The sequence below is a fragment of the Urocitellus parryii genome, chromosome 2 (assembly GCF_045843805.1).
Source record: "Urocitellus parryii isolate mUroPar1 chromosome 2, mUroPar1.hap1, whole genome shotgun sequence".
NCBI classification, from domain to species: domain Eukaryota; kingdom Metazoa; phylum Chordata; class Mammalia; order Rodentia; family Sciuridae; genus Urocitellus; species Urocitellus parryii.
Genome location: NC_135532.1, coordinates 21,646,739 through 21,662,633, shown reverse-complemented (window position 1 = coordinate 21,662,633; position 15,895 = coordinate 21,646,739).

The following is a 15,895-nucleotide window of genomic DNA, read 5'->3' as shown; positions in this document are numbered from 1 at the left end:
AGAAATCAAACAAGTTTAATACTAATAAAAGATCAAATTATTCAGATTAGCTATGTGCATACTGTTCTTGTTTTCCTGAAACAAACTCCTGGACATCTACGTACATGATACACAGAAAAACATATTGCTTATAGGATCAATAGGAATGGATGCTACATAAAGGATGTCCAAAAGGATGACAGAAAAAATTGAAGAGTCAAAGAATGCGCAGATAAAGTACTGAAGTATCTTGTCAATTCATTTTCCTCCTGGGAATATACCCTACCATGCAGAAAAGTATGAAAAAAGAGAGGTATTCCTGTGGGAGGTTATTGTTTTTGTATTACAGGTGGGAAATCTGAGCCAGAGTCATATCAATTGCTCAATTCATATAACTAATTATTAAAGGAACTGAGGTAGGAAGAGGATCTCCTGGATACACATACCTTGTTCAAAAAATCTACAGTTTATATATGCACTTGCTCCTCTAACATACAGTTCAAGAAATACAATGGGAAGGTAGATCCCATTCACCTAGGGGAAACATTTAAAGCTATTGAAGGGAAATTATCTTTCTGTAATGATTAAAAATTGGCAAGGTCAGTGAATCGTGAATCGTAGAAAGCCGAAGTAAGAAAGAACATTTTGTGCAAAACATGGCATAAAAGGAAACATGGAGTCATTCAGGAAATGAAAGATATTTACTTTCAGTGAATAAGAGAATTGCTTGCAGAGTTGATTTGCAAAAGGCAGGAAATTAAGTTGGAAAATAAACAGGAGCCACATTATTCAAGGCCAAGTAAGCCCTGTTAAGGATTTGGGACTCCATTTAAAAAATCAAGGGGCAGCCCTTGAAGATTTTATTTTTAATGTGAAGTAAAAGTTGATCTAATTTGCATTTTAAATGATTCTTTTAATGTGTAGTTTGGGAAATGGATTTGATGGAATTAAGACCTTGTTATAAGAAATTAATTAGGAGGAAGTTGCAAGCATCTAAACAAGAAATGATGTTTGCCTAGAGAAAAAAAAAATATGACCTTGCAAACAGAAAAATGTGTATAGGTACCGAGAACAATATGAAAAAACGAAGACAAGGCTTTTGGCATCATTTGGAAGGAGGAAGGGAAATTGAAAGGAAAATTCTAAGCTTTCTCTTAGGGACAATTAATTGATGGTAGTTCTATTCACTAAGGTAGAAAACCAATTGTTTTAGTCAGCTTTTTCATTGCTACCTATAAAGAGGGAAACCAGAACTACTGTAGAGGAGAAAAAGTTTATTTGAAGGCTCAGAGATTCAGAGGTCTCAGTCCATAGAAGGTTGGTTCCATTCCTCAGGGTTTGTGGTATGTCTGAACATCATGGCGAGAGAGTGTGGCAGAGGGAAGCAGTTCACATCATGGTGATCAGGAAGCACAAAGGTCTCTACTTGCCATATAGAAATATATATATCTCGAAGCCAAGCCCCAATTCCCAATTCCTCCAGCCACATCCTACCACTTCAGTTGCCACTCAGTCAATCCCTATCAGGGGATTAATTCACTGATTGGGTTAAGACTCTCACAACCCCATCATTTCTCCTGTGAACCTTCTTGCATTGTCTTACATGTGAGTTCTTAGAGGGCATCCAAACAATAACATTGATGTAGAGGGCATGATATAATGAAATTTTGTATTGGACATGTTGAGTTTGAGGTACATGCAAGCCATCCTATGAAGATGTGCAACAGCAAGGTTGATTGTCAGATTTAAGAAAACTCCTTACAGCTTGTACTGATTTGCATGACAAAATTCAGTTCAGGGAAGAATGCTAGAAAACAGCAATCAATAGGACTAAATCAAGAAGATTCCAAAAGCACCTACTAAATAGAAGACATGTATGAGGACAACTGGAAGAGTGATGGGTGGAGGGAAACACTTGAGGAGTGTTAACAAATATTAATGCTTGTTAATGATGAAAGCTACTGGGATATTAAATTTGGTGGAACTGAAAAAGAAAGTTAAAAAATGTTTAAGAGTAATATGGTAGATTATAAAAGACCATGAATTCTCTGCTGCCCCTCCCACTTAGTGGTAGAGTTGTATTTTCCTTTTATTTATTTTGAGTTGGCTTATAGACTTGATTGACAGATAAAATACAGTTAGGTGACATTCTTGGACTTTCAGTTTTCAGCTATGAAACACCTTGTAACCTGTGTTGCACCTACTAGAACTGCTAGGTCACCTGGTAAGAAGAAACTGCCTTACTGGAGAGACTGTGGAGACCCTCTGAAATCACATACACATGGAAACAGACTCAGCCTTGCAGCGTTTCTCCCAGAGCACCAGGCATATGAACAAAGACATTTTAGCATTCTGTCCCTAGAAATCCAGTTGCCAGCTAAATACCACTAAGTTTCTAAAGTCAGTGCTATGTGAAACAGAACAAAATGTACCTGCCAAACCCCAACTAAATCTGTGATGAAAAGTACTGATATATAATACAATGGTTGTTTTAAACTACTGACATCTGATGTGCATTATTTTATGATACCAATAGATAACCAAGCATGAGGTTGGGCATGAGGTTCTGTCTTACCTACAACCTGTAATGTATGCTTTGGCATCTGTTAACTAGTACCACATGTGGGCTGGAAGAATGCAGAGAGTACTTTCAGTGTTCTGAAGAAAATGGGGTTCCTAGATATACAGTGGCAGACAACATAGCACTGTTGTCTATAGCGATGCTAAAAATAGAAATTATAGGTAATTAACAAGTGGCTTTAGTACAGGGAATTTCAATTTGTATGCTGAATGTGACCATGAATTTATTTTTCTTCCCCGTGATAAGGTACAAATAAAGAAATATAAGTTAAATAGAACATTCAGAGTCTTGACAGAATTTAGAGAAAATGTAATGGAGCCAGAATTTCCTGAGTTAAACAGTAAAATGATTTCTTATCCCCAGTTTTTCCAAGAGGAAAGAAATAAGCTAACAGTTAAAGGATAGATTCATGGCAAGATGTTCAACAGCTGAGAACTACCAGGAAAGTAGGTACATTGTAAAGATATCGAGATCTTTGATTGTAAGATCTTTTATTTTGTTTAAATCTTAGGAGAATTTAATGGCAAGAGATATCCTAAGTATATTAAGACTCATGCACCCTTTCAAATGCACAGAAGACTTTTAAAATCTGAAGGTATTGTCCACAGTGCTGACTCCCATGTGCTGATCAGGAAGGCTGAGTCTTACAAAGAAAGGGGAATAGAAGTTTTGTTAAACAGAGTGGATTTTAATTTAATACAAAAAAATGAATTTTGAATTGAAATAAAAAGGAAGACTACAAAGTAAAAAGAAGAGTTGGACTTTTAAACTTCTATAGGCAGGAAGCACACAGAGAATACTATTCAGTTGCAAAGATCATCCATTTATTAGGTAAAAGGGAAGTAGAATCTTACCTTGGAGCCCATGGTGGAGAAGAATTTGCTTCAAGAAACAAACCAACAAATTGATGACTTATACCCTACAAAATCATTCCTAAATGGTTCAATTTGGATGAGTAGTTCCTGTACTCCTCTGTGATAGCAAAATTGGATGAGATATTCAGGGACATTAAGAGGAGTAAGTCTATTTCACAAGTGAGAAAATTGTAAATGTTTTTTGGCCATAAGGGGGATTTTAGTAGGTTTTTGGCTTTGTTTTTTATTTTCCATTTTGTCCAAATAAATGGGAGAGTCTACTTCCCATCTGTTTTATAAGGACTGAAGTTACTGATGATTGTCCACTGGAATTGGTAAAAATTAACATGTCATAAAACTAAGTAAGCCCTGACCAAATTGTTTTAACCCACCAAGTTTCAGTGTGAGCAGAATGTGAATACATTGATATCTTTTTCTCTATACATGTATGAAGATGTGAGAAAAAATAAAAAGAATAGCATTACCCTAGATTAGGTAGAGAGAAGTGATGGGAGGGAAGGGGAGGGGTTGGGAGATAGAAAGGATAGTAAAATGAAACAGACATTATTATTACTGTGTGTAAATATGTGAATGCATGACCAATGTGATTCTGCAACCTGTATACTCAGAAAAATGAGAAATCATATCCCATCTGATTCAAATGTATGATATGTCAAGGTCATTGTACTGTCATGTGTAACTAATTAAAACAAATAAAAAAATAAAGTCTTAATTTTTCATCTCCTGAGTTCTCACATGTTTAAACTTCCCTGAACTGTGATGCCTGTGTCTTGTTCTCTTTTACTAGCTTACCAAAACACAGTGTTGTTAAATCCAACTATTTAACTACTGTAAGCTCACACATGTACAATTTAAAAATGTCTATATATTAAAAAATGAAAACCACTTTGGTAAAGGTCAACAATGACTTTTGATGTGTTAACTCAAATTTTAAAACTCAGTTTTTATTTTTAAGACTAATTCAAAGGCTATCATAGTATTGATAACTATTTTTTTCCCTCTTCCCCATCACTTTAACACTGGTATACTTTGATTCAGAGACACTCTAAGATGTTGCTTTATGTGCCCATAACTTTTGAAACAATCTAAAGTCATTATGATCCTGCTACTTAATCTATAATTGTTTTAGTACACATATATTTTAAGCAAGTTGATTTTCCTGTTTGCCAACCATCATATTATCACAAAAATTTCTTAATCAAGCCAGTCATGGTAGGCCAAATCTGATGTTTTGGCTTCTCTCTCAAATTCTTATATAGATGCTTTTCATTGATCCAGCATAATATTTTCTTTGTCAGCAAATTTTCACTGGCCTATCAAGACAACACACTCTGGATTGTTCTCTTTATTCAATATTTGATTGCTTTTAGCTGGGTCCTTTCATTCTCCCAAACTTTGTGTCATTGCACAACACCTGGCCTCTTCCTATATACACTTGTAGCACTGGTCATCTCATTTTTACTCCTGACTCTTTAGATATTTTCCAAAATGTCAACAAATGCTAATTTTTACCTCAAAATCTCAGAAATCTTAAATTCTACTTATTTATCCCAATATTGGTGTGATTTCTGCAACTGCATAGCTAGCAGATTTCTCAGACAGAGCATATCCTAATAGAACTCTTATTTTTCTTCAAAGCTCCTCCCACATTATTTGACAACACTGATGGCAAAATCAGTCTTTCAAATTTTGACCAAAAATTTTGAAATTATTCTTTGGCTTTCTCCCCCATTTAAATTATCAAAAATTTATACTGCCCTTATCTTTAAAATATACCCATAACTTTCTGCTCAGATCATTCTATTGCCAACTTGGTTATATTCCAAATACATTGCACAGAAGTTCCTTTCTTTGATGTAAGACTTAAGCAAGATCTTGAGAAAAAGTGAGAGGAAGAACTGAAGCAGTGGCTTGCTCTGAGAACAAGGTGGCTAACTGTACAACAGATGAAAACATAGGAGCTGGCAGGTTGAGCTTCTCCTGGCTCCTCCCAGCACTATATTCATTTCTTCCCAATGTTTGACACTGTACATCCCAGGCCATCATAAGACACGTGGAATTGCATTCCCAGATACCTGCTCTGGATGACTCTACCAGTTGCCACTTCAGGGTCCCATGAGAACCTCTTGTCTTATTCAGCTTTTTCACAACTGTGACGAAAGGAAAAACAGTAAAACAGTTTAAAGGAGGAAAAGTTTATTTGGGGGCTCACAGTTTCAGAGATCTTAGTCCAAGGAAGGCAGGCTGCATTCCTTGGGGCTTGATGTGAGGCAGAACATCATGGTGGAAATGGGTGGCGGAGACAAGTGGTTGACATGGTGATGAGGAAGCAGAGGGAGAGACTCCACTCACCAGATACAAATATATTCCCCATAGCCACACCCCCAGTGAACCTCTTCCTCCAGTCACACCCCACCTGCCTCCAGTTACCACCCAGTTAATCCCATGGGGGGGTGCAATTCTCTAATTAGGTCATAAGGCTATGATTCAATCATTTCTCCTCCAAACCTTCTTGCATTGTCTCACATGTGAGCTTTTGGGGGACACCACATCTAAATCATATCATCTCTAGATGTGTTTGCTTCTCAAATTAGCTTGTTGTTAGCTTCTTGATGAATCTCCTCTTCCTCCAACTTCCATTAAGGCTTTCTTTTCTGGTCTCCTAGACTAATTGCTCAGGGTCTGATACCTAAAATAAACATCTATTCTGTTTATTCCAAGAATATGTTCATTCCAAAAATTTGGGAGATCTTTTCTACAATTTTCTCTTTAAGTGTATGCCTTTTGCCTTTCCTCAGATAACTATTTGACTAACTTCCTTAAGTATTTTAACTTCTTGTTCTTATTGTCTTATGGGAATTTTACTGTTCCTGATCAACATATTTGGCAACTCCTAATCCTTAACCTTGATCTAACCAGTTACTAACATAAGCATAATTACAATAGATGATATTCTCTTATAACATAGTATAGAATGTACCAATTTGTTAAACATTCCAAATTTATTTTCTGCCCACTCTATCATAAGATCTACAAGGTCACATGGATGTTATATGTATTCTAAGCATGTATACAAAATACTTCCCATGGTATTTGCCAATTAATATGACAGATGTATGAAAAAGGTAAGGCACTTACTAATGAAGGAATGATGAGTTTGAATGAGCAGGTAATGGCATTTGATTTAGAATGTATATGAAGAGAGAGAGCAGATAAAAGAAAGTGGATAAAGTTTTAATAAAATAATTTTTCATGGTTGTGTTCTAAAATAAGTTCTACTATTTTGATTAGTAGTCATGTTTTTAATGTTTGATTGGTAAATTGAATCTACATAGAAGTATGTATTAGAAGTTAGACCAACTCCTCAATCTTATCCCATAACAACTGTCAGAAAAGAAAACCAGTTGTTACAGCATGGGAATTCACCCTATAAAAAGAATCTATGAGAAGAACAGTTTCAACACACCACATCAGCATTGGATTATTTCACTTTAAAACATGAGTCATAGACAAAGGCACAATCTACTCAACAGTTAATATTTATGTCATTGCTATTATTGAGTTTGGTTTGGAATTTATGCATCATCTGTACACTACCTGTATTAATTCCATTGGAAAATTTGCATCTGTATATTCAATAAATCTATTGAATTCTCCCTCAGAATAATTTTAAGCTACACTTGAGGTATCATCTTCTAATTTAATCAGATTAAGTAACTATCAAAAATCTAAGAAACAGAAAAAAAATCACTAAAATAATCTTTGAAAAAGAGCCACTGGAAACTAACGTATGATTAAATGAAAAAGGAATTCAGAGTCTTCTGGTATTCTACCATTATTAAAACAACAACAACAACAAAACCTTTAAAATCTGAATATAATTATTCTTATATTCACCAGAGAAAAGAGGTCACAAGGCACACCATTGCCCCTAAATATGACAAACAGGTGAATTCAGAGAACCACTGTTTATAGAATACAGAAGCCATTGGACTAGGAAAAATTAAGCTTTAATTAAAAACTGCTATTGGATGAGTGCAGACTAATTTGAGAGTTAGAAACTGCTAGGGGTCACATTTTAGGAGGATCCCAAACTTTCACGAAGGATACCTACAAGGATTTACTGGAGGAATTTTACTTTCAGGTTCTTACATTGAGAATCAGAGAAAAATCCTTCCTGCTTCCACAGGGATCAGAGGGAAAGTAATTATTTTATATACACCTAGGGCCCAAGTAACCATTTTGAAATAAGTCCAAGTGGTCAGTTCTTCAATGACCCTCCAGAGAAACAACTTTAACAGAGACTAACTCATAGAAGGGAAATATCCAACTTCAATAACTCTTAGCCTTGCACTCATACATAAAGGACAGCAAGTAATAAAATAAGTCCATCAAACAACTGAGAAGCACTTGTAAAGGACAAATCCTGAGGGCACAGGTCCACTAAAAGCACAACACCTAATCAGAGGGTTGTGGAATGCTCCTTCTCCTTCACACAAACAGCATCCAGCACACCTACAGATCTGTGGTACAATAACAAGATTATACCTGATTAGACCTTTAACATGAGAGCTGTTTAACTGGGAGTTTCTAGGGAAAATCAAAGACATCAAGCATGACTAAAATGAGGACATCAGAGAAAACTGAAATTTTGTATATCAATAGCTACAGAAACAGTAAACAACTGCATATTTTAGCCAGTTAAACCCAATCACTCACTCTGAAGGAATATTTCATTTCCACTACTATACAAACAACTGACATTCAAGGAGAAATTAAAAGATATGCTAAAAGCAAGTCAAAACAGTTTGAAGAGACACAAAAGCAAAAGAATGAGACTTAGATTTGATTTAGATCTTGGAATTATGTGACTGGGAGTTTAAAATAGCTGTGTTAAATAGGCTTAGCTAAGAGTACTAATAGGAAAGGGGTTAACATGAAAAAGAAAATAAAACAAATGGGTAATAAAAGCAGAAGTGGAAACTATAGAAAAAAATCAAAGGGAAATGCTAAAAATCAAATAGGCTATTTAAAAATAAAAATGCCTTTGACAGGCTCACCATCAGACTAGACAAAGCAGAAAAAGAATCAATGAGTGTGAAGACGCATCAATAAAAATTCCCCAGTGACAAATATATTGCAAAATATATACTTTATAAAGGACTTGCATCTAAAATATACAAAAAAACTACTTAAAATTTAATATTAAAAACCAAACAATCCTGTTACAAATTGGGGAATATATTCAAGCAGACACTTCACCAAAGAAGATATGTAGGTAATAAGCCCAAGAAGAAATGCCCAACATTATAGAGAAACTAAAACAAAAATAATATATGACCACAAATTTACTCGAATATCTAAAATCTATCTTATCAGCACTAAATACTGATGAGTGTGCAGGAGAACATGAACTTTCATTTACAGCTTGTTGGAGTGAAAAAAGAGTACATTCACTCTGGAAGATTTAAGCAATGTATTGCAGAGCTTAAACTAGTTTTACCAAATGATCCACTAATCACACTCCTGGATTTTTTACTTAAAAAAAAAGTATGACTACACAAAACCTGCAATATATGTTTATAGTACCTTGAGCTATAATTGTCAATATTGAAAGTATTTAAGATTCCTTTAAGTTACTCAGTAAACTGTGATGCATCTACCCAATAGAAAATCATTCAGAGATAAAAGTAAATGATCTCTCAAGCTATGAAAAACCATGGAGGAAAATTAATGCACATTGTGAAGCAAAAAGAGTCTATCTGAAAGGCTACATATTATATGATTCCAACTGTGCAATATTTTAGAAAAGACAAAGATGAGTCTTTGTCAGAGCTTGAAAAGAGAAAGTATGATTAGGTAAAGTAGAGGAATTTTTAGGGCAATGAGACTCTTCTGTACAATAGTGTAATGCTGGATACATATCAAACATTTTTCAGACCCATAGGATTATACAATATAATAATGAATGTAAACTATAGCTTTTAGTTATTAATAATCTAAAATTTTGGTATATTAATTTTAACAAATAATCCACAGTAATGCCACATTTTATTAATTAGTGAGCTGAATGTCAGAGACAGAGAATATACTAGAATTGTCAGAACCATCTGCTCAGCTTTCTGTAAATGTAAATTGCTCTAAGAATAGGTCTTTTAATAAGGACTCAGATAATTAATAAAATATCTGAATGTTTAAAAATTCAGCAAAAAGAGAAGAGAAAGTACACTCTAACATGCTAAGATACATCAGATGTTTTTTGGTTTGTTTGCTTCTTTCTTGGTTGTGGTGGGAACTGAACACAGGGTCTCAAGCCCGCTAGGCAAATGCTCTCCTGCTGTGCTACATTCCCAGCCCACATGATCTAATATTTAAAGTACATATTGTTTTAAAAATGATAGTGGTATATATGTGGCAATGATTCTCAGGGCAACAAGGAATAGTTCAATAAATATTTCAGATAGTTGGACAGGTAAAAATTTGGTAGCTTGAGTGGATTTTGTTTGCACATGTACAGAAAGTAATCATAAATGATATGTCAAAAATTTTATTCTATTATAGGAAAAACTTTTTAACCTGTTGTTGTTGGATATAATTATGCTGTTGACCTTTTCAGGATCAAACAAAATATATAGAAACTATATGCAGAGTAAAACATTCAGCACAAGAATACAAAGACCAAGAATACAATGTTGAAATACTAGTCAATTCTAACTTTGATATAATTTTGGCATATTAAATAGCAGTTAAACTGAGAAAAACAAACAAATGAAGGCTTGTGGGTCAAAATTTGATATGAAATGTTGATAACAAAATGGAAAACTATCCATGACATATAATAAATTGAATAATAATATATAATAAATTTATACATTTAAAATTTTTGATTTTCTCATGGGTTCAGGTTGCAAGGAAATTAATAATTTTTTTTTGAATTCTCCTTAATTATGAGTTGAAATTTAATAGAAATTATACACTTATATTACATTTGAATCAATTTTTTCTCATTAAAATAGATGCATTTACATAATAAATAAGCATTTGGTTTAAAAGACTTATTTTATATACGTTTTGTTTGGAATGTTTTATAAGCTACCTATTTTTCTGCCTCTGGAAATTTCAAGTTGAAATACATGAGAAGGAATTTTTAAAAAGAAGAATATGAATTATTAATAATTTTGTGATATTTAAGAAAACAGTCATTTACTAAGTGGAATTTTTGAAGAATAACATTTATTTTCAATATGAGCTCTTTCTTAGAGATTGATACACATGAGAAACCTGATATAATTAGAAGATCGTTGATGATAAGGCAATGAAATAAAAGGTCATTTACCTTATTTCTAGAACAAAATATGCTATCCCTGTTAGTCTAATAGTTGGTGGAATAATTTGGATTATAAATGTTTCTGCTCATGCTGAAAATCAGTAACTATCATAATGGAATGCCCCTCTGAACCTGATATATGCAAAATGTAACACCTAGTGCTATGGATGCACTTTAAACTAATATGTTGTCACTTCAAATTACTTTGCATTGACATCTGTGGTTATTTAGTATTACAAGTTAATTTGGCAGACTTTCAGAACAAATAAACAAGTGCAAAACTGTCTCAATGCATTTATTGTGCTTGAATGATTGAAGGGCTTTTTTGTATGTAGCTTTAATGTTCCAGAATAATTTTATCTAAACAGCAGGAGGCGGCTAGACTTCCAAACAAACTGTTCTTTTATTGTAAATTATACAAAATCCACATGAAAAGAATATTTGGTTTTAATTACAATAAAAATAAATAGAAAATGACTACAGTGTCTTACAAAAAATTCAAGCCATAACATAATAACATAATAACCATAACAGTAAAATACGAATGGTGATATTTATTGGAAAACTTAAAATAGCTAATGGAGAAAGTAAAGATTTTGAACTGCTCAAAATAAAGTAATTGTACGTGAATGAACAGAAAAACTAAGCTGTTGAAAAATGTTGAGCAACAAAAAAAGTTAATCCTAAAACATTAATTTTGTTTTAGCAACTAAATAATGATGTCTCCAATGAGAATTTACAAATTCAATACAATCTAAGAAAGAGTAAAAAATATATACATCCATTATTTCCAGTCATATGCAGCTCTGAGTTTTTCATTATAAGTTATTAATACAGCAGTCTCTCTTACTTATCCGTGTATGTCTTAAAGTAGTGCCTGAAGTTATGTAGCATGAGATTGAGTAGCTCACAGGGCACTACTTTTCTTCATCTGCGTATTCACTCAGGAAAATCTTATAAATCCCTTGTTCTAATTTATATGTATGAATCTATGTCCCCTTCACAGATCTCCCAGCTAATATATAAAATCTACTAGTTTCAAATTCTGTGTTGTTTAATTTTATAAGTAACTAGGTTGCCTACTTTATTTGGTCAAACAGCTGTGCAGATGTTGCTATAAATGTATATTATCAAATACAATTAACACTTAAATGAGTATATTTTTGAATACAGACATTTATCCTTCACAATGTGGATCTCATCTAATCAGTTGATGATGTTAAGAGCGAAAACTTGAGTTTTCAAAAAAAAGCACTTTTGCCTAATGTCTATAACACAGAGACTAAGTAGCCGGTCTGCTGACTTCAAACTCAAGGCTGCAATATCAACTCTGAGCTTCTCACTAGTCAATCTGTTTTTATAGATTTTGCATTTGCCAGCCTTCACAATCAACTGCAAGAGTCAATTCTTTACATTGTGTGTATGTGTATGTGTGTGTGTATGTGTGTGTATGTGCACACAATGTGTCTCCTGTTGGCAATGTTTCTCTGGAGAACATTGCCTGGTATACATACCCATTTGGTATCTGTGAGCAATGGTATGAATAACATCTGATACTGAACTCTTGATGTCTCCCCACCCAGTGATTCCAGAGAAGAATAGAATCATTTTCAATGTAATTTCATTCTACTACAATCAGTATTTACACTATGTGAAATCTAAGACAGAACAATTTGAATCTATAAAGCATTCTGATTTGTTACCAAGTGAGCTGAAAGAGGACCTATGTCCCACTTGCCCTCCAACATACTCACAGTTGTGTCAAAAGTAAAACTTTTATTTTCATGCTTATTTTTTATTAAAAAATATATCTCTTATATTCTCTATTCCAATCCTAAATTGCTTTACTGGTGGAGGAGCAATTACTTCTGCTGACAAGCATGAATGAAGGATGGGGAATTGCTATCATTTTGATTCAGCTACATAAGACTTAAGTTTCCTATATATCTTTTGATTCTTGTTGCCTTCAATATTGGAGTAGCAGTTGTTGCAAGAATTAAAAGTAGAGCAATGTTTTAACTTATAAACTTACTCATGATAACATTCACTGTTATACTAATATACATTTTATTATTATCCTGGAGCTATTTTATTGTCAAACCTGAAGTATGCACCAATCCTTGCCCGAATCTACTCATATAAAACATTTTTATGTTACAGTTCACTCACTTATGTGACTTAGTATAAGTAGATTTGCATAGACAATAGTTCCACAAAAAAGAAGCGCAAGTTTTCAAAGCATTCATATGAAAGAAAGTTAAAATTCTAGGCTACACAGCAGCAAGAACAAAACAGTCCCCAAACAAGCCCGTTCTATGGTTATTTCTTTAGAATAGATAAAAGAAAAATATACTCATCAGATGGCAGAATACCAAAATAGTTCTCTGGCCAATGAAGCAAAGGCTATTAGGATGAGAAAGCCCAACTATTATTGCTTATATGTAAGAAAATAGTAAACCAAGAGAATACTGAGCTTTTAGAGGGATCCAGAGATTATTTCCATGGTCAGGGACCTGAAAATTTCGTGGGTGCTAATTCTCAACACATCACCATTCATACACACTTATTTGGCCTGTGCAGAAGAGACCTAGATCTTGAATATTGACAGTATATTACCATAAGTTTAACCAGGTGGCGATTTCAACTGAAACTGCTGTGCCAGATGCAGTTTCAATGCTTAAGGAAGTTAACACACCTGTGGCATCTGGAATGCAGATGTCAACTGGAAAATGCCATTCTCCTTTCCCTGTCAATAAAAACCATCAAAATTAGATTCCTTCCCAAACAAAACCAAACAAACAGTAATAACAACAGCAATAGTAGTTTGCTTTCAGCCAGAAAGACCATCAATATACTATTACTGTTCTCCCTCAAGGATATATCAAATCTATCCCTGGGTCATTATATTGCTTGTGGAAATCTTGGTCATCTTTCCCTTATACAAGATATCAAACTGCTCCTTACATTGCTTATGTTGTTCAAATCTAGTGAGTGACAAGTAGCACTATTTTAGACTTTGTTGTGAGATGTTGTCTTCGATAGGATAACAAATAAATTTGATACTTTTATATTTGGGGGGAATTTCTAGATGTTCAGTGGTGTGGGGCAACACTGAAAAAAAATTGTTGCATCTGACCCCTTCCACCACCAAAAATAGAAACACAGTACCCACTAGGGCTCTTAGGATTTTGGAGCCAACATATTTTTCATTTGGATATGTCACTCTGGCACATTTACTGACTGACCCCAAATACTGTTAGGTTTTAAATTAGGGGGGCTTTGATATTTGAGATGGGATCTTGCTGTGTTGCCCAGGCTCAACTGAAACTCACTCCTGCCTCAGGCTCCCAAGTATCATGGATTCCAGGTGTGCATCACCAACCCTGGCTAAATGCCACTAAGTTTCAGTGTAGCCAAGAACAAGAGAAGCTCTGAAATGGATCCAGTATGCTGTGCAAGCTGCTTTTCTACTTGGGCCATGTCTTTTAGTAGATCCAATGATTCTTGAATATGTCAGATGAATAAATTGCAGTATAGTTCCTTTGACCTGTAGAGTGAAGCATTGCTGTGCTTCATGGGTATGTAATATACTTTCAAAAAACACTCTGACTCTGCTATTGGACTTTAGTAAAAACTGAGTGCTCAGTCATGTACCAACAATTTGCCATGCAATCTGAGCTGTCTAATTTGATACTACATTATCCAGCAGCCTCAGTGTTGGACATGCCCAGAAGCGCACCAACATCAAATGCCAGTGGTATACATGCGATCAGATCCAAATCAACTATGAAGGCACAAGTGAGTTCCATGTAGAAGTGGACAAAAAGCCAATAGTCACCTCTTCTACTATACTACTATCCTACAACTGTGGCCTCCTGGGGAGTTGCATAGAAGACTCAGGCCTAGTTAACAGAATGCTTTACATGATGTAAAAACTACCTGAAAGTAGAGGTAAAAGTTATGTCAGACACTAGTGAGGCAAATTTTGAATGCCATCTAATGTCATCTAATGCTAAAATTATGGTCTTAATCACTATGGGTAGCAACTCCTACACCAAGCTCATAGAATTGCAAAGAATCAGACACCAGAAGTCTTGCAGATCTGTCAGGAATACTATAGTGCCCTAAATGTTTAAAATATCAGAATCCAGGAAGAAATAAAATGGAAGAAATCTACTAGCATAGGGATTTAAAAAAGAAAAAGTAAGGAGACTTGAAGGAAAGTCTAGGGAAAATTCTGAGTACTAGCCTGTCATTTTTTATTCTACCTAAAGAGTGAGTGGGGAGGCTTGGTTAATTTCATTTTAAAAACCTATAAATTAGATCTAGATTTGTACATGCATATAAAATGGCAAAACATAATTATATTGAAGATAAGGATAATGCAGAATAAACTAAAAAAGCATCAACTAGAGAGGAGAGTCCATTAGTTTAATTTTAAAATTGATCTACTCTCTTTGTTCACTTAGTTATTTTGGTGATTTCCATTAGCATTTTTTTTTTTTTTTGGTTCTGGGGATTGAACTAAACTCAACCACTGAGCCACATCCTAGTCCTATTTTGTATTTTATTTAGAGACAGGGTCTCATTGAGTTGCTTAGCACCTCTCTTTCGCTGAGGCTGGCTTTGAACTCGCCATCTTCCTATCTCAGCCTCCCAAGCCACTAGGATTACAGGTATCCACCACCATGCCCAGTTTGTATAGTCATTTTTTTATTAGTTTACTCATGACACTAGTATAGTCATTTTGATCTAATTACTCAGGTTATTTCTAACATACTCCAGTTCATCTGGATAAGTTAGTGTCCTTTGTTTTTGTTTTTGACTCCATTGCTTGGATACAGTTGTGTAAATAGTTACAGAGTAAACAGGAAAAAATAATAAAATATAATTTTGAAATCTACCACATTGAAATTGTCATTGTCTGCTTCCCTATGATCCTCAACATCCACTTATTAAAAAGCACTCATTCATCTATGCAATGATCAATATATCTGGGAAATCAATTACAAATTATAGTAGAAGATTTTTTTAAAAATGGTAGGAAAGTAGATTAAATACATAATCAAATCCCTCCTTTTTCTAGGGAAACTGTTGTATCATTAGTATGTATACTGTTATGACTTTTATGTG